Source organism: Molossus molossus, unplaced genomic scaffold (genome assembly GCF_014108415.1).
Source record: "Molossus molossus isolate mMolMol1 unplaced genomic scaffold, mMolMol1.p scaffold_m16_p_2, whole genome shotgun sequence".
Classification (NCBI taxonomy): domain Eukaryota; kingdom Metazoa; phylum Chordata; class Mammalia; order Chiroptera; family Molossidae; genus Molossus; species Molossus molossus.
The window spans coordinates 129,826,908-129,850,345 of record NW_023425355.1 but is presented as its reverse complement, the minus strand read 5'-3'; positions in this window follow the sequence as shown (position 1 = coordinate 129,850,345).

The following is a 23,438-nucleotide window of genomic DNA, read 5'->3' as shown; positions in this document are numbered from 1 at the left end:
CTTCGAGGCCCCATCTCCAAATACAGCCACACTGGGGGTTAGGGCTTCAAATTACGAATTTTGAGGGGACACAAAATAATTCAGTCCACAACGTGAGAGAGGCCAGTTGCCATGTTATGAGGGGGGCCTGAGGAGAGGCACATATTAGTGAGCTTGGAAGGGGATCTTCTGTGGCCTGCCAATGGCCATGTAATTTATTTTTGATGTGGCTTCTCCTCCAGTTGGGCCTAGAGGTCACTGCAGCCCTGACCCACACTTGCAGCCTCTTGAGAGGCTGAATCAATACCACCCAGCTAAGTCGCTCCTGGCTTCTTGATCCACAGAAACTATGAGATAATAAATGTCTGTTGTTTTCAGCTGCTGAATTTGCGATAATTTATATCACAATAGATACATGTAATATTTAATATTTGACTCCAATTCTATATCAGAAGCTTTAAAGATAAGATCTATCATTAATAGCATCTGATTATTAGTGGGGAGGGGAAGAATAGGGCACGTGAAAAGGGACTAACATCTCTCTCTCTGTTTTCAGTCTTCATCCCACAAATGATTTATATAATCTGTGAGTAACTTGATGAGCATGATTTTATCTGACTCAGGGAATTTTGTGTTTTATGGGAGCTACCCCTAGGACCTTTGATTCTGTGAATGCATCCTCAAGAGAATGTATAGAAATTCTTTGTTACTACAGGATTTCACAGATGCACTTGTTATTGAGCATAATTTTGCAAATGATCATGACATGGTCTACGGGGATGAGAGTTTGATAGTTAGTGGGAATAAAAGTTGGCAAATGAACCGTTTACAATTACAGAGCTGCCCAGCAACCTTCAACTTTCCTGAATGCCTAGTGTAAGGATCCATTTGCCTCGAGCCTCTTAAGATTGTGGACTACCCCGGCGCTCCATTGGCATGCTGGAGTAGTTACATTCGTAGCCAATTAGCAGGGTGGCACACACTCCGCCAAGAAGCCCCAGTCTCTATAGACCCAGTATAGAGAGTGAAATTAGCTGAGACAAATACCTGTTAATCCCCTGTTCTTGGCCAGCGTGGAGTGCCTACTGTGCAGTGCTAATAGTTCTGGGAAATCCCAATTCCCAGTGTCAAGAGTTGAACAGACTAAGTCTGTTAAATGAAGAAATTTACAGCGCATTAGCTTTGATCAAGAAATTCTAGGTGCAAGTCTCTTAAACAAGTGAAAGCTGCTTGGGAATACAGGTCACCCTTTCTGCGAAGCTGTGTTTTTGAGGGAGTTTTATCTTCATTCTCTTTCCCATGCCAGAGCCAGGGGCAGAAAAGTGGCAGTTTGGGTGGCTGGACCTGGGGGCAGTAGAAAATAATCTTATTTGAACAAGAGGAGAGAACTAGGTGACTGCAGCGGAGTTTTGTCTACGGTAGCTTGGATATGCTTGTCAAAAATGTGAAATTCATGGCAGAAATCCTTACAGCTTCCAGGGAAGGCTTGTTTATACTTATATGTGTAAACTGCGCCCTCTGCTGTCTGAATCAAGCCATGTCCCTACCCTTCCCCCGCCCCCCACCCCACTTCCTGGAGAAATGTTGTATTTTCCCATCTAAGTTATGTTTCAGTTGCATTCTATCTGCCCGATGTTGTCTGTTGCAAAGGAAGAGGCCAGCAGAATTGAGATGGGGCTTGTTACTATACTGCCACTCAAAGGTCTGCATAGCCGTTCTCAGAGAAGGGCGAAAGATTCAGAATTCTTGGGGACACAACTATACATTTTCAGCGTCTGATTCTTTAGCTAAATTCACAGATATTCAGTTTTTTTTCCCCCAGCATATATTTTAACACAACCTTTGTTTCACTGTGGAAGGCAGAACAATCTTTCCTTATTCCCAGGAAATGCTTTTAATTATTGGTTACGTGAAACATAACAGTCTAGTCATTGCCCCCATCTCTGGATAAGGCAATGGAGAGAAGATGAATAGAATCACAGTAAAAAAGGAGGAGGGTGGACTGAGGAGACCAGTGAAGGGAAGAATAGATGATCTTATGCCCCATTGCCTTGAGTGGAGGAAGAAAGATGATTTACATTTTGACATGTCAGTGAAAGGAAACGAAAAGAAGTTGTGCAACTAACAATTTGTTAAGAGCTTCTCAGGCGTAAAGCACAATCCAATTTTTATTTCCAAAAAAGGAAGAAAGAAGTATCCATTCCAGGGAAGGCAGAGGAGAAAATACAGCCCAGTTCCCTGAGATGAGTTAAGCCTGCGGTGAGGAGTGGAGGTGGTAGATGGAGCTGTAGAATTTCATTCCCGGGAAGGCAGATTCAAAATGTAGTCCAGGATGTTTGTAAAAATGAGCCCACATCATCCTAATCCCTCTAGAGATCGACATGCATCATTTAACCCTCTCCCCTCACCCCCTGCTCAGAGATTGGCATTGTTTGGTGTACTTGGCAGGACTGAGATCCATGTCAAATAACACAGGTGCTTTTATAAACTGGGATTAAGTCACAGTTAGCAGAGATGTACAGCTGAGCTGTTTGGATAACCTTCTCCCTCCTCTAGTCGACTTTAGTTGATGAAAGCATTCCCTGATAACTGTGCTCACTGTATGCTCATTCCATTGATCCCAGTTCATAAAAATCAAATCTACAGCAAAGAAGTTTCTATTGATGTCAGGCCTTGGAAAACTCGCTTCCAGGCCAATACCATGTGTGGAGGATGTTAAGCCCTTACGACAATGGATTCCAGCTCTCGTGTTTACCAAGAGCTAGAGATCCGCCCCTGTGCTGTTATTCTACAATAGAACATTATGGCGATTACATGGGGACACTCCACAGACATGTTTAATCTGTAATTTGCATGCAGTATAACATTGCTGAAGCCTTTTAGCTGCTCTAAGCCCTGAATAATAAAAATATCAGGGACTGTGCTTGCCATCTTGATTTTCAAGATTATATTTTGACATTTTTTCTATGTGTGCAATATATTCATGTTAACAATTGTTTGATAATTCAGTGCTTATAATTTGAAAGTTGTCCTTTCTCTACCAAAGTGTTTATCAATAACTCACCAGAGTAATGGTTCAAAGCATGGATTTTGGACTCAAATAGACCTGGGTTTGACCTTAATAGATTTGTGATCTTGGATAAGTTATTTCATGTCTTTGGATCTTAGTTTTCTTTAATGATGAAATGGGGATAATCATGGGGCCCACTCATGGAGTTATGAGGATGTAGTTAAATTATGTATAAAAAGTTGAGATAAATTCTTGGCCCATGTAACTTCTAAAAATGTTAGCTTTGTAACTGGTAATAGAAAATAGACATAACATAGACCTGAACTCAGAAAGCATTGGCATTTTTGTTTTTTGGTCTCTCATTGTCACTTTACATTTGTTTTGTGGAAAATGTTCTTCTCCAGCCATTATATAAAAATTCGGTCAAGTCCTGCCCTGGCTGGTTTGGTTCAGCGGTTAGAGCATCAGCTTGTGGTCCAGAGAGACCCAGGTTCAGCTCCCGCTAAGAGCATGCACCTCAGTTGCAGTTTGTCCCCGGCCCTGGTTAGGTCATGTGGGTGGCAGTTTCTCTCTCTCTCTCCCTCCCACTCTATCTGAACAAAAAACAAACAAAAAAATGTCCTCAGTTGAGGATAAAAAAAATTCAGCAAGTCCTCAAATTTCCTGGCTACGCATAGGAAAAAAACAAGTTCTAAGGTGCCTTCAATTTGCAATCCCAATCTCAATTCAGTGAAACTTGTCCAGTCCGGGATTGTCCAAGGCTGACCGACAGTGAAATTTCTCTCTGTTCCCTGCTGCTCTGCCCCAGCTCGCTGCCTAGGGATTCGGACCCCTCTGCAATCAGAGCCCGAGGAGAGCGGCGGGGAGAGAGAGGAGCAGGAGTGTTCTTATTCGCTGGCCCTGTTTCAGAGTGGCTTTGCGATTTCTGGTCAAATGTTTGAAGATGATTCTCTGAGAGCATTTTTGTGGGTTCTGGAGAGACCCCCTGCTGGACCTCCCTTGATTCCAACAGTGTTCCTCCTTCAGCCAGCTGTCCCATCCTCTCTCAGTCTCTGCCCTGGTGATACACCCCGTGGTCTTTTTTTTTTTTTTTATCCTCCCCCGAGGATATTTTTCCATTTTTTGTACAGATAGAGTGGGAGGGAGGGAGGGAGGGAGGGAGGGGGAGAGAGAGAGAGAGAGAGAGAGAGAGAGAGAGAAACATCGACGTGAAGGGACACATCGAGTGGCTGCCACCCGCACGACCAACCAGGGCCGGGGACAAACTGTAACCGAGGTACGCGCCCTTAGCGGGAACCGAACCCGGGTCTCTCCGGACCGCAGGCCGACACTCTAACCGCTGAGCCAAACCGGCCAGGGCCACCCCATGGTCTCTCAATCCTGCAGGCTCTGCACCCTGACAGGCTGCCTTCTTGAGCAGAATTCACATCTGGTCCCTGGGATTTATATCCATTTGACCTCACTGGGAGCCCTTCAATCTGTTGTCTCCAGCTACACTGGCTCTGAAGCGTGAGTCAACCACCAGTTCGAGTGCTATCTTCTGTTGAACACATTCAACTCTCCAAGTGATGCCCACTGAGCCCATCATACCTGGCGTGGAGATAGGAGGCAGTGCCCCACCCCTCCCACCCCCTGGAGGGCACAAGGGTGAGACTCAGAATTCAGTCCTCTCCAAAAAGTCCAAAGTTATCCTCCTTATAAATTTTCTTAACTTCCAACACTTCCCTTTGATATCCTTGATGTGGATGAAATATCTAACTGGCACTCATTCTCCTGCTGTGAAATTTCCTCATGGTAGTCTGTCTTACAAGTCACTTTGGTATCTGATATCCTGGTGTCTCAGTCAAAACTGCCAATTAAATATCCTCTTATGGTTGTTGTTAATCTATATGAAAGACATTTGATTTGACTTATGCTTTTCTCTCATCTAGTCCCCATTGTGACCAAATGATATATATGTTTAAAGGTAAAAACACGTTTTATTTTATTTTTTTCTGAGAAACTTACTCATCTAATTAATGCCCCCCAGTGCAGTTGGTTGGCCAGTTATTTTCATATTGACCACAAAGAAAATGATGTTTAAGGAAAATGTATCGATTTGCTCAATTTTCAAGATATATTTCAACGAGTTTTATAATTAGGGTAGGTGCTTCTCAGTGCTAGCTCCTGGCCCCGAATTATGGAGCTTGTTATTGGGTTTCTAGAACTGTGTGGAAAACAAGCTGCTCTGAGCATGTCTAGTAGCTCATGAGTCAATTCATCATTGATTTTCAGCTTAAGTGAAGCAAACACTGAGGGAAAGGCAATGATTTAGCCAATTCTTATGTCATTTGCCCAAGCCTGGTTCTCTAGCTGATGGAAGCTCAAGAGAGCATTATTCTTTGCTGGCTGCTCCTGATATGTAAAGGAGCTGGGAGGGAGAGGAGTAAGAGATTTGCTGGGAGAGGGAATCTGGTTGGCCCATGGCACTTCTGATGCCATGCTGCCCACTCCCCAAAGGCCTGCAAGGTCACTATACAGCCCTAGGAAGGGAGGGAAAGCCTCGAGGGTGGTGACAAAAGGGGATTTAGACTATGCTTAGGAGCTGGGCATTTATAGAATGGGGGCTCTTTGAGGGATTTTAAGCTGGGATAACATGTTCATGTTGGCTTTTAATTTTTCATTTTTATTTTTTTAATCCTCACCCGAGGACATTCTTGCATTTATCTTCAGATAGAGTGGGAGGGAGAGAAGGGGGAAGAGAGAGAGAAACATTGATGTGAGAGAGACACATTGACTGACTGCCACCCACATGACTCCAGTTGGGGCGGGGCAAACTGCAACCGAGGTCCTTGCCCTTAGCAGGAACTGAACCTGGGTCTCTCCAGTCCGCGGCCCAAGGCTCTAACCACTCTAACTGCTCTAACCGCTGAACCAAACCGGCCAGGGCTCATGTTGGCCTTTTAGATGTTTATTCTGAGTTTAAGGGGAAAAGATGAAGGCAGGAAGATAAACTAGAAGGTGGTGGTAAGTCCTGGCCTGAATTTGAGTGATGGGAGTAGACATGGAGAACAAAGGGCAGAGTTAGATAATACTTAGAAGATGATATTGACCAGACTTGGTGACTAGGTATGGGTTCCAAAAGAGGATGAGGGATGTAGGAAGATTTTTGGTGAATTATGTGGAACAGGAGGTGCATTAACTAGGGTAAATGTAAATCATGGTATGAGTTTCATTCAATTCTTTGAAAAAAATGGAATGAGTGCCATTTAGCAGACATTGGGTAAATATTTGTTGACTCTGTGAATGAATTTTAGTTTAATAAAGGAGTGTAGCTAGGCTGTTCATATAACTGTGTTGTACAACATAATTGTAACTTAGGTATAAAACCAAAAGAGCTATTTTAAAAAACGAGCCTCCTTTTCAGCACAGTGGTTTGTTTGCTGATTTAGCTGGTCAGCGTAGGAGGGTCCCTAGGAGTTGGGTTAGTGATCTCAGTGGGTGGATGACAAGGAAACAGTAAAAAGAGCTTGTCAAAGTGACCCCTTTCTTGGCTCATATTAGTTTTGTCTCTTTGCAGTTACATTCTGCCAGCATTATCACTGTGGAAATGTAATAGTTTTGCTAAAAGTGGCTTTATGTATGTGGGCAATGGGATAGAGAAATAGAAGACATTTCTAGGATGCCATTTCAACCATGTGAATGAACACTAACCCATGTACCTGGAATATAAAAGAGATTCTTTACTCCTTTCTGCTGAGTTTCATGGGAATCAGGGTTTACAAGGTAGATGAGTGAGTGGTTTGGATCCATATGGCATAGCTCCAAGTGGAAATCTGAGGTCACTGTCACTGCCTATCAACGCTAGAGTCAGAATAATCTATTTTAATTGTATATGGTTATCAGGCTAACCAGGTAACTGTTAAATCAATGAGAATGATGATCTTTCCTATACATACACAGCACATGTGTGTTGGCCTGAAGGAATATGATTACTTTTAACCAAGTGATGGTGGATTAGCTTAGAATAGCTGGAGAGGAGTAATGAGTTCAGTGTTTTGAGGACTACTGACTTTCTACAGGGAGCTACAAACATGTGTGGGACTCAATTAAAACATTAATCCTGCTGTAAGCTCTGTTATTGAATATAAGAGGAAACAAATTGACAAAGTGGCTCATTTTGAACAAAGCAACTTGCCCATGATGATATTATTTTGATGTATCTGGAATTATCATAATAGCAAAGTCCAACAATATGTAGAAAAATGAATGGCAGTGCGAATCCAACAGAGACCATTTTCTAAGAATAGGAGTCAGAATATGAACCATTGTATTCACAGTATCATTAAAATATGAATAAACAGCAGCAACTTTTTATTATACAGTGAAAGAGCCTCCTACAGGGCACTGAAAATTGAGTGGTGTGTGTTTAATAAATTAAAATCAACAAGAAATGGCTATTTACCAGGATGCAGGAAGGATTCAGAGAATAAAGGGGGTTAGCCAGTGACATAAATGAAAAGGATTTATTATTAGGTAGGGTTTGAAAGGTTTAAAAATGTTAATTATGTGGAAAAAGTTGGGAGTGGAAGAGAGAGAATGGTGAGAGATGAGAGTATAGATTTTAGCTGGTGCTAAATTGCGAAGGGACACATTTTAGTAAATTAAGGTATTTGGGATTTATCTTAGAAGGATCTATTCTGGAATTTTAAGCACGGGAAAAAAAGATCAGTTAATTTTGGCTTTATAATAACTACCCCAAAACTTAGTGGCTTAAGACAATAGCCTTAATAGCCTTAAAAATAAATTCTCGCCAAGGATATTTTTCATTGATTTTTAGATAGAGTGGAAGGGAGGGAGGGAGAGAGATAGGGAGAAACATCGATGTGAGAGAGACACATTGATTGGCTGCCTCCTGAACAACCCTGACTGGCCCAGGATGGAACCCACAACCCAGGTACATGCCCTTGACCAGGAATCACACCTGTGACCCTGTGGTGTGAGGGCCGATGCTCTAACCACTGAACAAAACCAGCCAGGGCACTTTAATAGCTTTTTATTATTTATTATTAATCTGTGTGTAGGCTGAGCTATTCTTTTGTGTTAGGCCAGCTCAGCTGAGGCTGGATGTCTAGGAAGGCTGCTCATATATCAGGGACCTCAGCTGGATTGGCTGCGACCTCTCTCCACATGGTCTCTCATCCTCCAGTAGGCTATCTCAGGCTTGTTCTTACAATGGCTGAAGGGTTTCCAGTAGCAAGAGAGGGCAAGCACCAATATGTGAGTACTTTTGAAGCCTCTGACTGTATCCTGTTTATGAATGTCCCATTGGCCAAAGCAAGACATGTGATTAAGCTCAAATTCAGGGAGTGGAGAAATAAATTCTACCACTTGATGGGAGGAGCTAGGAATATTGTGGTCATTTTTCCTTGACCTATTACAATTAAATTTGTATTTTGGAGAATGAACTGGAACATGGCAAGCCCTCATCAAGAAGAGGTAGATGACAGTTGCAATCATCTAAAAGAGCAGCAGTAATAGATAGTGTCAATAGAGATAGAGAGATGTTGAGAATTCAAGAAATATTTAGGTGACAGGATTAACAGACCTTGGTGATTAAGGATGTGTGGGTGGGTGGGTGGGTAGGGCGGGAGTATGTTCAGAATCAAGGATGCTATTCATGCTTTCAATTTGAGCTTCTGAGTGAAATTAGATTCATAATAGTCCCTTCTGTGGAGATTTTTTATTGATATATTTATATATGTGTAGCTGAATTAGACTAGTTTAAAAGGTTTAATCTCTACTTGACACTATAGCTAAATATGAGAAAGAGAACTAGAAGTACAGATCTTAATGGGTAGAGAAGATGCAGACAGCTTTTACCTATCCAGATAAACATGATGATATTTCTAGTCATTTATAAAAGTTCTCTGGACATTGTTTGCACATCTGCTGTGGACAGAAAGGAATGGGTCATTTTGTAGACAATGGTTTACGTAGACAAATATTTATGGGATACCCTCTATGCCCAAGTTACTGGGCTAAGTGATTAGTTCAATTTAAAGGGAGATTTGCTCTTGACTTAATTCCATTTGTGTTGGGAAATGAATCATGTTTACAGCACCCAGAAAACGGTTGGTCACAATTCAGAGCTGTAGGTAAGTGTTGAATCAATGGGGATGATAGTAAGGTCTTCAGAAGTCCAGAGGCGGAAGCAGGATTCAGAATTCAAGCTGTTTGAGTAGGAGTCAAGTGGGTGTAATGTATATCCTGGAAGGTGATTCAGTTTTAAGTCAGAAAAAGTTGACGTATTTGGGCTGAAGTACTTTTATAGCTGACCTATGAGAAAAAAAATCACAATAGGGTTCTTTCTATGTAGGATGCTTTATTGCTAGTTCTCCTGTTTTTAGCAAAATTCCTATATAAAGCTTATTTAATAGTCCTAAAATGTTTTTCATTATGATATTTGTTATAGTGAAAGTATACTGTACCCCCCCCTTTTTGCAAATTTATATAAAATGATATGGAAGACTGAAGCAACTATCTGGGTAATTCAGCTTTTCACACATTAGGTACAAACTGTAAATAAAATTTTGTATATTATATCCAGAGAACTAAGGCATATAGATATATCTTCATTTGATTTTTCTAGAAGGTTAGCAATGAGTCAGAGCTTCCAACGCGGCCTTGGTTTCTTGCTCTGATTTTCTATTGTATTAATGTAGACATTTTCCATATTGAAAATGTATCTTCTTTAGCTATCATAAAAATGCTTTGCTATTTGCATCTGATGACTAGGGAACCCTTGCTTCACTTCCTAAAGAAAAATAAAATCTCTATAATATTTATACCATTTTTGCAATGGTTAATGATGGTGTTAGATAATTCAATAATGCTTTATATGCATTTCCTCATTCACTCCTCACAACAACCCTGTAGTGTAAGTACTATTTTATCCCCATTTTACAAAAGATGAAACTGAGGAACAGAGTGGTTAAGACACTTGTCCAAGGCCACATAGCTGATAAGTGGCAAAACCAAGACTGGAACCTGTGGAAGATCGGATTAGTGTTAAAAATACTCATGTTCTCACCAGGGGAGAAGTAAACTTGCTCATCCCACTGGTGTTGGGCTTGGCTCTGTGACTTGCTTTAGTCTCATGGTGGGTAGAGTATTGATCACTAGTTGCCTTTGATCTTGACCATACATTTGAATTGGCCAATGGAATAGTAGCAAAAATGATGCAAACAGAGATTTAAAATGTGCTCATGTGATTGGGCTTGTCCTCTTGCATTTCTGCCATTATCATGAAAAGAACATGCCCCAGTTAAACCCACTTATCCAAAGAGGAAGAGAGACATGTTGAGCAGACATAGACCCAACCAACAGCATGAAGCCAGGCTCAGCTGAGACCAACCCAGATCAGCAGAGCTACTGGAGCTGATCCACAGATACATGAGTAAGAATAAGTGATTTTTTTAAAAAAAATTTTTCTTTATTGATTTTAGAGAGAGAGGAAGGGAGAGGGAGAGAGAAAGAGAAACATCGATCAGCGAGAACATCGATTGGCTTCCTCCTGCATGCCTCCCACTTGGGATTTGACCCACAACCTGGGCATGTGCCATGACCGGGAATCGAACCAGTGACTTCTTGGTTCATGGGTCAATGCTCAACCACTGAGCCATGCGGGCTGGGCAGTGATTGTTGTTTTAAGCTATTGAATTTGGTGCAGTTTGTTACATAGCGAGAGCTAACAGATAAAGCGTCTACGCAGTCTAGCCCTGGCTGGTGTGGCTCAGTTGGTTAAGCATTGTCCTGTGCACCAAAAGGTTGCCAGTTCGATTCCCTGTCAGGGCACATGCCTGGGTTGCGGCCTCAATCCCAGTTTGGGGGTGCAGGAGGCAGCTGATTGATGTCTTGCTCTTACACTGATGTTTCTTTCTCTCTCTCCCTCTCCTTCCCCCTCTCTTTCTCTTAAAAAAAAAAATCAATAAAAAATATTTAAAAAAAGAGCCTAAACTGTCTAAATCTGAAAACCTTCACTATTAATTACTATTAATGCATCAAATTCAGAAGTATTCCTTAAGTGACCTTTCTAAAACAACTAAATCAAGAAGTGCCAGTCATTTTAAATGACTGACTCTATAGCAGTATGTGATAGATACTATTAGAGAAGTATTTTTATTGGAAATTACATGTCTTCATATCCCTTTCTCTCATTTCTTTTAAAATTAAGAATACAGATATTTGACTTTGTTTAATGTCCAGCTCACACAGCTTAAATGTACATTTCTTGGTCCTCAGCTTCTAGATGTAATCCACTTATGAGTTAGGGAACATGTCTGGCATTCTGAAACAATATCTGACATGGATAAGTGAACACAGTTTGAATGACACAAATGGTTCTGGTCCACAGAAAAGCAATGACAGGGAAGGAAATGGAAAACTGAATACTTGCAATAAAAATAACGAACAGCTTGAAGAGGTTTGTTCTGTACCGATGAGCTAGAGATGTAAAATTTAGATAGAGACGTGGACAATAGCTACCTGAGAAATGACAGACTTTGTTTTTCACCTTTTAAGATGTTGATCTTATGCATTTAAAACAGGGCTGAGAAAGTGGAAAGCAGGTCAAGGTCTTGGTTTGAGCACACCCGTGTTCGGCCCCTGAAGCTTCAGGGCATCAAATAGCATGGGAGATTATATAGCTGAAAAACACAGAGGAATTGTCTAGCCTCTTCCTGTGGACCATACATTTATTTCACATGGTGTTTTCTAAAATATATACTGAGGGTTTGGGATTTTGTGGGTATATAGGTTTTTCAAATGCATGATTACTCAAAAGGTTAATAAAATTTTCATTGCAGGAATTCCCCTAGACTTTAATATATACTAGGAGGCCTTCTGAATCTTCCAGAGAAGGATGGAACATACAGGATTTCCTCAGTTATTTGTTCACAAACACTGTTGAAAGAGTAACTCCCAGACTAAAGTGATACAGAACTTACATTGAGGAATTTTGTATAACATTTCTCTAGTGAAATCCTATCCCTTCAGGGAATCATATGGTAAACCTAGAGTTACCATATGAGTCAGCACTTTCACTCCTAGGTGTATACCCAAGAGAAATAAAAACATCCAGGCACACAGAAACCTGTACATGCAATGTCATAGCAGAATTATTTGTAATAGCCAAAAAAGTGAAAACAACCCAAACACTCATTAGCTGATGAATGGATAAAGAAAATGTGGTCTAGCACTGGCAAGTTTGCTCAGTGGTTAGAGCGTCGGCCTGTGGTCCAGAGAGACCCGGGTTCGGTTCCCGCTAAGGGCATGTGCCTTGGTTGCAGTTTGTCCCCGGCCCTAGTCGTGCGGGTGGCAGCCACTCGATGTGTCTCTTTCACATTGATGTTTCTCTCCCTCTCTTCCTGTCTCTCCCTCCCACTCTATCTGAACAAAAAATGGAAAAATGTCCTCAGGTGAGGAAAAAAAAAAAGTGGTCTACCCATACAATGGATAATATTCAGCAATAAAAAGAATGTAGTATTCATACATGTTATAGCATGAAAGAATTTTGGAAACATCCTAAGTGAAAGAAGCCAGCCACAAAAGGCCACATATTGTATGATTTTATTTATATGAAATATCCAAAATGGCCAAATCTATACAGACAGAAAATAGATTAGTGGTTGCCTAGAACTGGTGGGGAGTAAGGTCTGGAATGGAGTGACTGCTTATGGGTTTAGTTTTACGGGGATAAAAATGTTCTAAACTTAAATTGTGGTAATAACTACATAAACCTGTGACTATAGTAAACATTAAATTACACACTTTGAATGTGTGACATGTGAATTATATCACAATACAGCCATTTAGAATTATGATTATTATTACTAAGCAGAATGGCCAGTAAGAGCTTGTGGCACTTCTTAATTTCTAGAAATGTCTAGTGTCATTTAAATGGCTTCCATAGCTGCTAATTGTGCTGTGGAACTAAGATTTTCCAGTGAGGTATGAAATATGAGTTAGAATGGCTGGGAAATTGCTTCCCTTCTTTATGATTATGGTAGAACTCTGTGCTGAGGACTCTGTCTGATTACAGTGGTGTCTGGTTGCTAAAAGGATGAGGAAAGATGTGGATGAGGCCAACTCCATAGCCCATTGAGATGATCATGACCAGGTGTCTTTGCTTTCCATTCCCTGGTCAGAGAATTCCTTCTCATGTGCAGATTGGCCTTTGGGGGAATTTCTCTTGTAGAGTCCACAGCTGGGAAGTGATTTTCTCCTTCAGTTTGGTTATAAGTTCTTTTCCCCTTTATGTCTTTGGAAGTGAGCTCATTTATAAAACAGAATGTAAAATCACTTCCTTTCAACCAGCTAGCAGCATAGCTGGGCAAAATAGGGTTTTATATTTCACATTCAGGATCAGATTGGGAACTTCTCCTCCTCCTCATCTCCCTCTGTCTCCCCCAATCCCCCTCCTCTCCTCCTCCTCCTCCTCCTTCTTCTTCTTCTTCTCTCTCTCTCTCTCTCTCTCTCTCTCTCTCTCTCTCACACACACACACACACACTCCTACACATATATACATTCTTTTATACTGAACTATTTGGGGCATTGTTGCAGACATCATAATATTTTACCCCTGAGTACATCATCCTGAGAACAAGGACATTCTCCTTCATAAGCACAATATAACTATGACACCTATGAAGTTAGACATTCATAAAAAACTATTTTCTATTATACAGACCATATTCAAATTTTCCCAGTTATTGATTTGGAACATTTTGATGGTCTTCTAGAATCTCTAAGTCTTATTTAGGTGGGCTGCTTTTGTGCTTATCACATGACATTATTATTATTTTCTATTTACTTGCCCTCACTCTGCTAGGCTATGAGTTCACAGCTTTGATCACAGTTGAGATTCAGCACAGACTTAAGGACCACCCACTCCTTTGCTCACAGTGTCACCTAGTGTGCTATGCATAGTAGATGCTCAATAAATGCTTGAATAATTGGATTGAACTGAATACTGCCAGTCAGGGTCCTTGTTGAAGAGATAGCTTGGGTATTTCTGAGAATCTACTTTTTTAGAGAGAGAGAGAGAGAGAGAGAGAGAGAGACAGCCATGTGAGAGAGACATCGATCAGCTGCCTCCTTCACACTCCCTACTGGGGATCGAGCCTGCAACTCGGGCATGTGCCCTGACCAGGAATCAAACTGGGACCTGTCAGTCCATGGTAGGACACTGAATCCACTGAGCCACACTGGCCAGGCCTGAGAATCTACTTTTAAAGCTCACGGTGAGTTGCCATTGACTGCCCCTTTTTCCTTCAGATTTCTTTCTTTCTTTTTTTTTTAATCCTTACCCGAGGACATTTTTGCATTCATCTTCAGATAGAGCGGGAAGGAGGGAGAGAGGGGGAGAGAGAGAGAAACATCAATGTGAGGGAGACACATCGACTAGCTGCCGCCCACATGACCCCAGCAGGAGCTGGGGACAAACTGCAACTGAGGTATGTGCCCTTACCAGGAATCAAACCCCCGTCTCTCTGGACCGTGGGCTGACGCTCTAACCGCTGAGCCAGACTGGCCAGGGCTCCTTCAGATTTCTTTTCTTTTCCTTTTTTTTTATCCTCACCCGAGGACACTTTTTCATTCTTTGTTCAGATAGAGCAGGAGGGAGAGAGAGAGAGAGAAAAACATCGATGTGAAAGGGACACATCGAGTGGCTGCCACCCGCACGACCAACCAGGGCCGGGGACAAACTGCAACCAAGGTACATGCCCTTAGCGGGAACCGAACCCGGGTCTCTCTGGACCGCAGGCCGACGCTTTAACCGCTGAACCAAACCGGCCAGGGCTCCTTCAGATTTCTTGACATTGCCGGTGGTCTTTTGTATACTGCATCCCTCTACTACACACATATGATCTTTGGTATAATTTTTAATGGCTCATGAAGTACTGGGAGTAGAAAGGGAATAAGAGTGATGATTTAAGTGGAAGACAATGAGATGCTAGTTCCATTCAGAGGATGTCGGTGCTTATAAGCTGGTGTGAGCTGTCTTGGTGGCAGATCCAAAAAGTCACCAATACTTTTGGGCAGCTCGGGTTGCAATTCTCAACCCTGTTTCTGTGTTATTTTTACAGGCATAATGTTATGATACCAGAATGGTTCTGGGATTAAATCAAACTGGAAGCAAAAGATTTCAAATTAGTTCTGGTTGGCAGGAAGATTTTCTGTGGGTAATCAGGGTGGTTATCAGTTCATCTATTTTGTCCTAATAAATGAACTGATAACCACCCTGCAGAACTATGACATTTTAAAAGCTTGTCAAGTTTACTAGGTCCACGAGCCATAGTTACATCATTTAAATTATGCTTTAAGGACAAAGGTGATGAAGGAGTTCAGAACGAAGAGAAACTTGGGAGCTCATGAATATCTCATGTAACTTACTTTGATAAGGTATTCATGAGTAAAATTAAGGAAAGGAAAGGATATAAGTCACAAGCTCTGAGCTACTGTAGTCCAGGTCAGTAAAAGCTAGAATCCAGTGTTTTCAAGATGTTGGCTATTGCTTGAAGTAGAGTGAGGCCTATTTACTTACTTCAATGTCTATAGTATGGATGCAAAGACCATGCTTCACACAATATATTAATCTTCATCAAAGTGATTCTGATGTGATAGAGATTTGTTTCTTATTTATAAGTGGAGGACCTTGAAGTGTATGGGTTGCTAAGTAGATACTAAAAAATGAGAACTGAAAAGAACTTTCAATGTCTTGTGGAGAATCCACATCTTATCAGCATTTTCTCGGCTTTTTCAAATCTTCAACAAGAAACATAATGGCTACAGGGTAAACATTTCTGATGTCTAGGCATTTGTAGCAGAGAAGTCTCCAAGTCTTCATTGAGTTATGTTCAATGTAGGTCATTTAAATAAATCCTGATGATATTACTGAACAAGTGTGAGGGTTTTCTTGTTCATCCCAGTGACTTCCACAAAGATGTCTGGAAACACAAGAAATAAGAGTCCTTTGGCCTCAAGAAGAATATTTAAACTGCCATAAATCTATCAGCAGAGGAATGTTGTCATCCACAGGGAAAAAATGAAAATGATATTACTATGTTTTCTTCCTCCTCCTATTTGGAGCTTTCTCTTTATTCCCCAAGTTAGGAGCCCAGAAACACCACTGTGGCAGCTTATCTTGGTCTAATCTTAAGCAGTTCTCTCAGTGCTTGGAAAGTTTCCTGGCTTTATTGCTCCATTCAACACTTGCTCATTTTCCCAGTCTAAGAGCTTGGCTTTGTGACTGGAACCCAATGAATGAATTTGCTCTTTGGTATAATGTATTATTTTTCAAGATAATTAAAAAAAACCTTTAACTGGAATTTTTTAAATGGAATTTAAAAAGAGCAGGGACACCGTTATAAGAGATTCTCCTTCAATAATTATCAATGCACAGACAATCCTGTTTCATATAGAGCCCCAACCTCTACTCCAGATTATTTTGAAGAAAATCCCAAATAGCATAATTTCATATTTAAACATTTAAGGGTGTAATTTTAAGAGATGCAGATTTAAAAATACATAACCGCCATATCATCATCATACCTAGAAACTAATAACAATTCCTTAATATCATCAAGTATCTAGTCATTCACATTTATCTGATTGTCTTAAAACTTCTTAAAATAGTATATACTTGCATTCAGATCCAATTACGGTTCATACATTTTAATTGACAGATGTCTCTTAAGTCTCTTTTAATCTACTGGTTTCTCCTTCTTTCGCTCAGTTCCTCTTTCCTCCCCTCTTCCTTATTCCCCCGCCCCATTTGTTGGAGAAATTGGTTATTAATCCTGTTATTTATCTGGATTTGCTGAGAGAACCTGTGTAGGGTCATTTAGCATGCTCTCTTGTCCTCTAAGTTTCCTGTAAATCGGTCAATTTGGAGGTGCTATCAGATTTATGAGATTTTGGGGGGCATGACAACTTCATAGGTGGGTTTGCATTTTTCCTTTTATAAAAGTTTTAGCTGTACTCCAGATATTTTGATATGTTGTTTTCATTAACATAATTTTCAAGAAAATTTCCAAATTTACAATCTACTTATTTTTTAGTGTTTCTTTTCTGATTTATGCTGTTCTTTCACAGCATCTATGTCTAAATTTTTAAAGTTTGTGTTGAAATATCAGGTTACAGTTTCTAATCAGTCTTGTGGGCATAACTTTCTGGATTGCCTTCTTTGTAGAAATGCTATTGTACTTATTTTACTTTTTGTCACAGTAACTAGAGAGAATCAACTGTGAATGAGTTTTCCTATACTTTTAGAAGGGAGGAATAGACTAGGTAGCTTTTCTGGCCAATCCCTCTCATTAGGCTTTTTCAAAGTGATAAAGAATATGACCTCGCTCTTTCTGGCATTTTCCTCCTCTATCCCCCTCCTCTACCTTTATCTGATCTCATAATCAAAGGTATCCATATTGTCCCAGTCTTATTCAATTTGGGTTTTCCTCTCAGCATTTTATTCTCATTGTGGGGTTTCTTCTTGAGAGGGAGATTTGGGTTGCTAGTTTTGAGGTGTGTAGGGCCCAGGCTGCTCCAGTCCCATCATATCTTATTGCATCAACATCCTCTTGATGGAGGCTTTGGTTATCAATTAAATAAAACAAAATTCCTTACCGATTTTGGCAGCTGTTTCCAGACTGGTCTGCTGTGAAGATTTGCTGATGAGGGGGTCTTCTGTACTCCGGGACATCAGAAGCCCAGTTGCCTTCCTTCTGTATCCTCCTACCCAGATATTTAATCCACATGGGTTATATAGATGTTGGAGTTTTGCAATACCCTCTTACTGGTTTCCCTGCCTTCCCTGCTGTCTCCCTCCGATACCTGCCAGAAAGTCTATCTAAAATGCAGACAGCTTTATTTTTTCCCCTTGTATATAGGATCAAGTCCCATACTCTACAGCACAGCTCTCTAGGCCTCCTTAACGTGCCTGCCTTCTCTGCCTCAGTCTTTGCCATTTTCTGTCTCACTATGATCCTGGATAGAGTTCTTACTCATATCATGTTCCCTGCTTCTGGGGCTTTGCTTGTGTTGTGGCTTATGACTAGATTATCTTCCCCATGTCTTTAACTAAGTCATTGCTTCAGATCAGTTAACATTTTCCTTCCTCCAAGAGGAAACTTCCCAGAACCTCTCCTCCAGTCAGCCTGAGTTAGTTACTCTTCCTTTATGCTCCCATAATGTCCCACGCACATATCTTTCACTGTACTTATCACAGCATAATTAATTACTTAAGGGTTCTTCATCTCATCACCTGGCTTAGTTCATAACTTACCTATGTCAGAGTTTGTCTTTCCCACATTGTTTTCCCTAGTTAGTACTTTGCTAAGAATGATTCCCCACAAACGGTTGCAGAGTAGATGAACAAATAAGCAAATAAATGCATTATTAGTGGGATATTTGAGGTGATGTGTGAGAGGCACACTTAGTCATGGTGGATAGAAGAGTATCTGTTCTGTCTACTTGTGAAGTTGGCCCTCCTCTGTGTAAGAGATTATGGCAAAGCTCAAACTTTAATTCTGTCCAATTCACAATCTGGCAAGAGCAAGACCACGTGACCCTATTCTAGGTTGATAAGCAGGTGTGTGCATGTTGTTTTTTTTTTTAATTTTTTATTTATTTTTTTGTTACAGATATTTTACACCCTTGGCACCCCCCTCCCCACCCCACCCCTGCCCCGTCCCTGGCTTAGTTGTCCATGTCCATTGGTCATGCATACATGCATATAAGTTCTGTGGTTTATCTCTTCCCACCCCCTCACCTCCCCACCCCCTCTTCTGAGGGATGTCAGTCTGTGCCCTACTTCCATGTTTCTGGATCTACTGTATTCCTCAGACTGTTCTGTTCATTATATTCCGTATATAAGTGAGATCATGTGGTATTTGTCTTTTTCTGCTTGGCTTCTTTCACTTAGGATAATACTTTCCAGGTCCCTCCATGTCGTCTCAAAGGATAAGAGATCTTTCTTTCTTACAGCTGCATAGTACTCCATTGTGTATATGTACCACAGCTTTTTTATCCATTCATCTACTGATGGACACTTGGGCTGTTTCCAGATCTTAGCTATTGTAAATAGTGCTGCTATGAACATGGGGGTACATATATTCTTCCTGATTGGTGTTTCAGGCTTCTTAGGGTATATTCCTAGAAGTGGGATCACTGGGTCAAATGGAAGTTCAATTTTTAATTTTTTGAGGTAACACCACATTGTTTTCCACAGTGACTGCACCAGTCTGCATTCCCACCAGCAGTGTATTAGAGTCCCCTTTTCTCCACACCGTCGCCAACACTTGTTGTTTGATGATTTGTTGATGGCGGCCATTCTGACAGGTGTGAGGTGATACCTCATTGCTGTTTTAATTTGCATCTTTCTGATGATTAGTGATGTTGAGCATTTCTTCATATGTCTCTTGGCCATTTGTATGTCCTGTTTGGAGAGGTGTCTATTCAGCTCCTCTGCCCATTTTTTAATTGGGTTCTTTGTCTTCCTTTTGTGGAGTTGTATGAGCACTCTCTATATATTGGAAATTAACCCCTTATCTGATACATCATTGGCAATGATGTTCTCCCATACAGTGGGTTGCCTTTCCATTTTGATGATTGTTTCTTTTGCTGTGCAGAAGCTTTTGTTTGATGTAGTCCCATGTGTTCATTTTTTCTTTTGTTTCTGTTGCCTTATGTGATGTATCAGTGAAAATTCTGCTCCGTATGATGTCCGAAATTTTGTTGCCTACATTTTCTTCTAGAATTTTTATGGATCCACGGGTCACATTTAAGTCTTTTATCCATTTTAAGTTTATTTTGGTGTATGGTGTAAGTTGATGGTCTAGTTTCATTTTTTTGCATGTAGCTGTCCAATTTTCCCAACACCATTTATTAAAGAGGCTGTCTTTATTCCAGGTGTGTGCATGTTGTAAACTGTCCTGTTATTGACCAGTACTGAGGTAAATATAACATATAGAATTGATTGATTCAAAGCATCATGAAAACAATGTCCACAGAAAGCATGTGTGCGTGTGTGTTGACAAATGGCTTAAAACTGTCAAAACCAAGTAGTTTCCAGACAAACATAAACCAGTTGTCTCTCTCTCCTCTCTCCCTTTCATTCTCTCTAAAAATCAATGGAAAAAACATCCTCAGGAGACAATCAAAAACAACAGCAAAAGGCCACTAAATCTTCACGTTTAAACCTACCTGTTGTGTCAGTTGTTGGAACATCATCTTCTTGCTTAGTTGTATGAGAGAAATATTACATACATGTTCAGTACCCAAGAAATATTAGATACTCAAAAAATCATCCAGGCCATTTGGGATCTTTAACACAGTGTCTTCACTTGCTTTCCAGGGATAGAATAAAACTGCTGTGCTGGTAAATTGCTTGGACCTGATGCCTTGTGTCTGATGGCCAGAGCAGTAGCAAATCTGCTGATAGGCTTGGACACAAAACAAAACAAAACAAAAACCCATGTTGAAATGTTTGTGTAATGCTGCTTCAGTGAAATGCTATTTTTAAAGAAATGAAACACATTATTTAGGGACTGTGGATGCAGTCCAGGCCTTTGAAGATGGGAAGATCTTAATTAGAAAGAAATGGGAAGATTGAATGCTTTTATGGAGAACCCAACTTTAAGAGGTATGTTTATCATAGATGCAGATGATATATATTGTGTACTGGCTGCAGCTCTTCTTTGACAAAACCAAAGCCTTTAAAGTTACTAGAGTGCATCTGACCACAAATTTGTTCAGCATCTAATGAGCAGGCATTAATCATGTAAAACTTGGAGGCAGTTCATAAAAGGACAATGAAGATGATTTAAGATTTGGAAAATAAAACCTATAAGGAAAGGTTAAAACAATTCACATAATTAGCTTGGCTAAAAGGAGATGAGGGGTGAGGGTTTCCAGCCAATGTAAGGTTATTCTTGGTGGGATGGCTTGCTTAATGAGAAATGATTCCCCAGAGGTTCTGAAATGTCTCTCGTGGGTCTTATTATAAAAAAATATATTCATATGAAAAATTAGGAAGCAGAATATGTCCTAAAACCTCCTCATCCAGAGGGAAGTCACAAAAACTGAAATAGAGAGGATAAGCAGAATGTCTGGAGCTAGGATTTTCTTAGACAAAAAGCACAATATCCTGGTGTTTTGTTTTGTTTTTGCAGCATTTCTTATCATTGCAATTAACTAATGGCTTCTACACTTATTTGTCTAATGTTTATCTTCCTAGCCAGACTGTAAGCTTCATGAGGGTGGAAATTATGTTTGTCTTTCCACCACTGCTTCTCAGAGCCTAACACAGTGCCTGGCATATAATAGGTGCTTCATACAGATTTCATGCACACATGGGAATGTATATGCATGCAATATTTTAAACAAAAATGGGGTCACCCAGTATATGCTGCTCCATAAAGCCCTTACTTTTAACAAACTATAATGGCAATCTTTTTATGTCATTAATATTTTATACTATCACTTGAATGATAGCAAGGTGTCCAGCCATATACTCGTGGCCTCAGGTTTAACGATTCCTCTGTTGGGGGGCATTTAGATTGTTTCCAGTTGTCCTGTTTCCAAAAGTACAATAATCATGGTTGTAACTAAATCCTTCTTCACAGAAAATTTAAAAAGACTACTATAAGAGATGGCAAGATGCTGTTCATTGAAGGTCTTGAAAACATGGCAAATACTGATTTAGCCAGTTTTGCTGCAGTCCTGTCTGGAAGCAGAAAAATGGATTGATGACCTCAGGATCAAATTGTGCTTGAAACTTTTCATGTGGATATACCACTATCTTAGTCTGTTGGTGCTGCTCTACAAAAATACCACAGACTGGGTGGTTCAAACACCAAACATGTATTTCTCACAGTCCTGGGGACTGGGAAGTCCAAGATTAAGGCACTGGCAAATTTGTTGTTTGGTGTGGACCAGCTTCCTGGCTCATAGATATCCATCTCCTTGCTGTGTCCTCATGTGGCAGAAAGGGAAAAGAGCTCTTAGGGGTACCTTTGATAGGGGCACTAATTTCATTTATAAGGGCTCCACTCTCATGACCTAATCATCGTCCAAAGGCCCCTCTTTCTAATACCACAACACACACACACACACACACACACACACACACACACACACCCATATTACTCATTGGAATGGTGAGCTTGTAAAAGTCATGGAGGAGGGAAGTAAATTCTTTTGAGGTAGGAGAGAAAATAAAGCATTTTAAAACAGAAACCACAATATCAATCTGCTTTTGTCATTTAAAATTTATCAGCATCTCAGAGTGGCTGGCAAATTGAGTCATGAGACATAGGAAGAAAGTGTTGACTGTTTTCTCAGACTTAGCTGAATACACTCCTTTATTTATATTTTTTACACTGCAAAAAAACTCAAGCCAAGTTCCAAATTGTATTAAAGATGGAAGTAGGGAATTTTAGAGGTGTTGCTCCTCATGAGGTGCTGACATTTAATTTTAGGGAAATGAGTCATTTCTAAGGAGTGATTCATAATGCAAATGTCTGTGAATAGAATTCTGCCTTTTCAATGACTTTCATGATCAACTTGATGTGTTCTGAAAAAAAATTCCAAATGCATTCAAATGTGGCTTTTAGATCTATAGACCAGGTGCTGTTTCCTTCAACTCCCATACTCTTTACGTAAGTCAGGTTGTTCTAAGTTTTTTTTCTCCATTGTGATTGCGGCTAGCTTTGCTGTGATTTGTCATGGCTTTACCACAAATGCTCTGATTTTGAGAACTTCCTATTTGAGGATGTACCTCTTCTCTCGTTTCTTAATTTTTCCATTTTTCTTCCATTGAACTCTGGGTTCCTAGCTGATGCCTGGTGGTGTTGGTCACTGTTCCCGCTTGCTTTTTGTAGTATCCTGGGCACTACAAGCCTTTCAAGGACCCATAAATTAAACAAATTTCATGTTACTCTAGATCCCATATCACTCCCTTTGAAACCACGAATAGGGGTGGCATTGGAGTTGCTCCCTCTTTCCTCTTGTACTGACAATCACAAATCTTGTGCAACAAGTGGTAGCATCCTAAAAGATAGAGTTAGACAGAGTGAGTTGAGTTAAGACAGAGTAATTTACACAACTATTGAAGGCCAGGGCAAGCCACAGAGGAGAGTCTGGTTGAGGGAAACTATCATCTACCCCAGGGCATTTGCGCTTGCTATTTCCCCTGCCTGGTCCATCCTTCCTTCATTTATTCTCATGGATGTCATGAACTCTGAGGGGCCTGATATTTTACCTTGCTTGCAAGCTATCAAGTTAGCCTGCCATAGTTTCATAGTTTCACAGTGTCATGGCAGAAGACTTGGCACTCATGGGTCAAAAACAAAGGACTTTATTGTTGATAGCAATACCTGTAGCCAGAGTATCAGCATTGACTGTACTGGT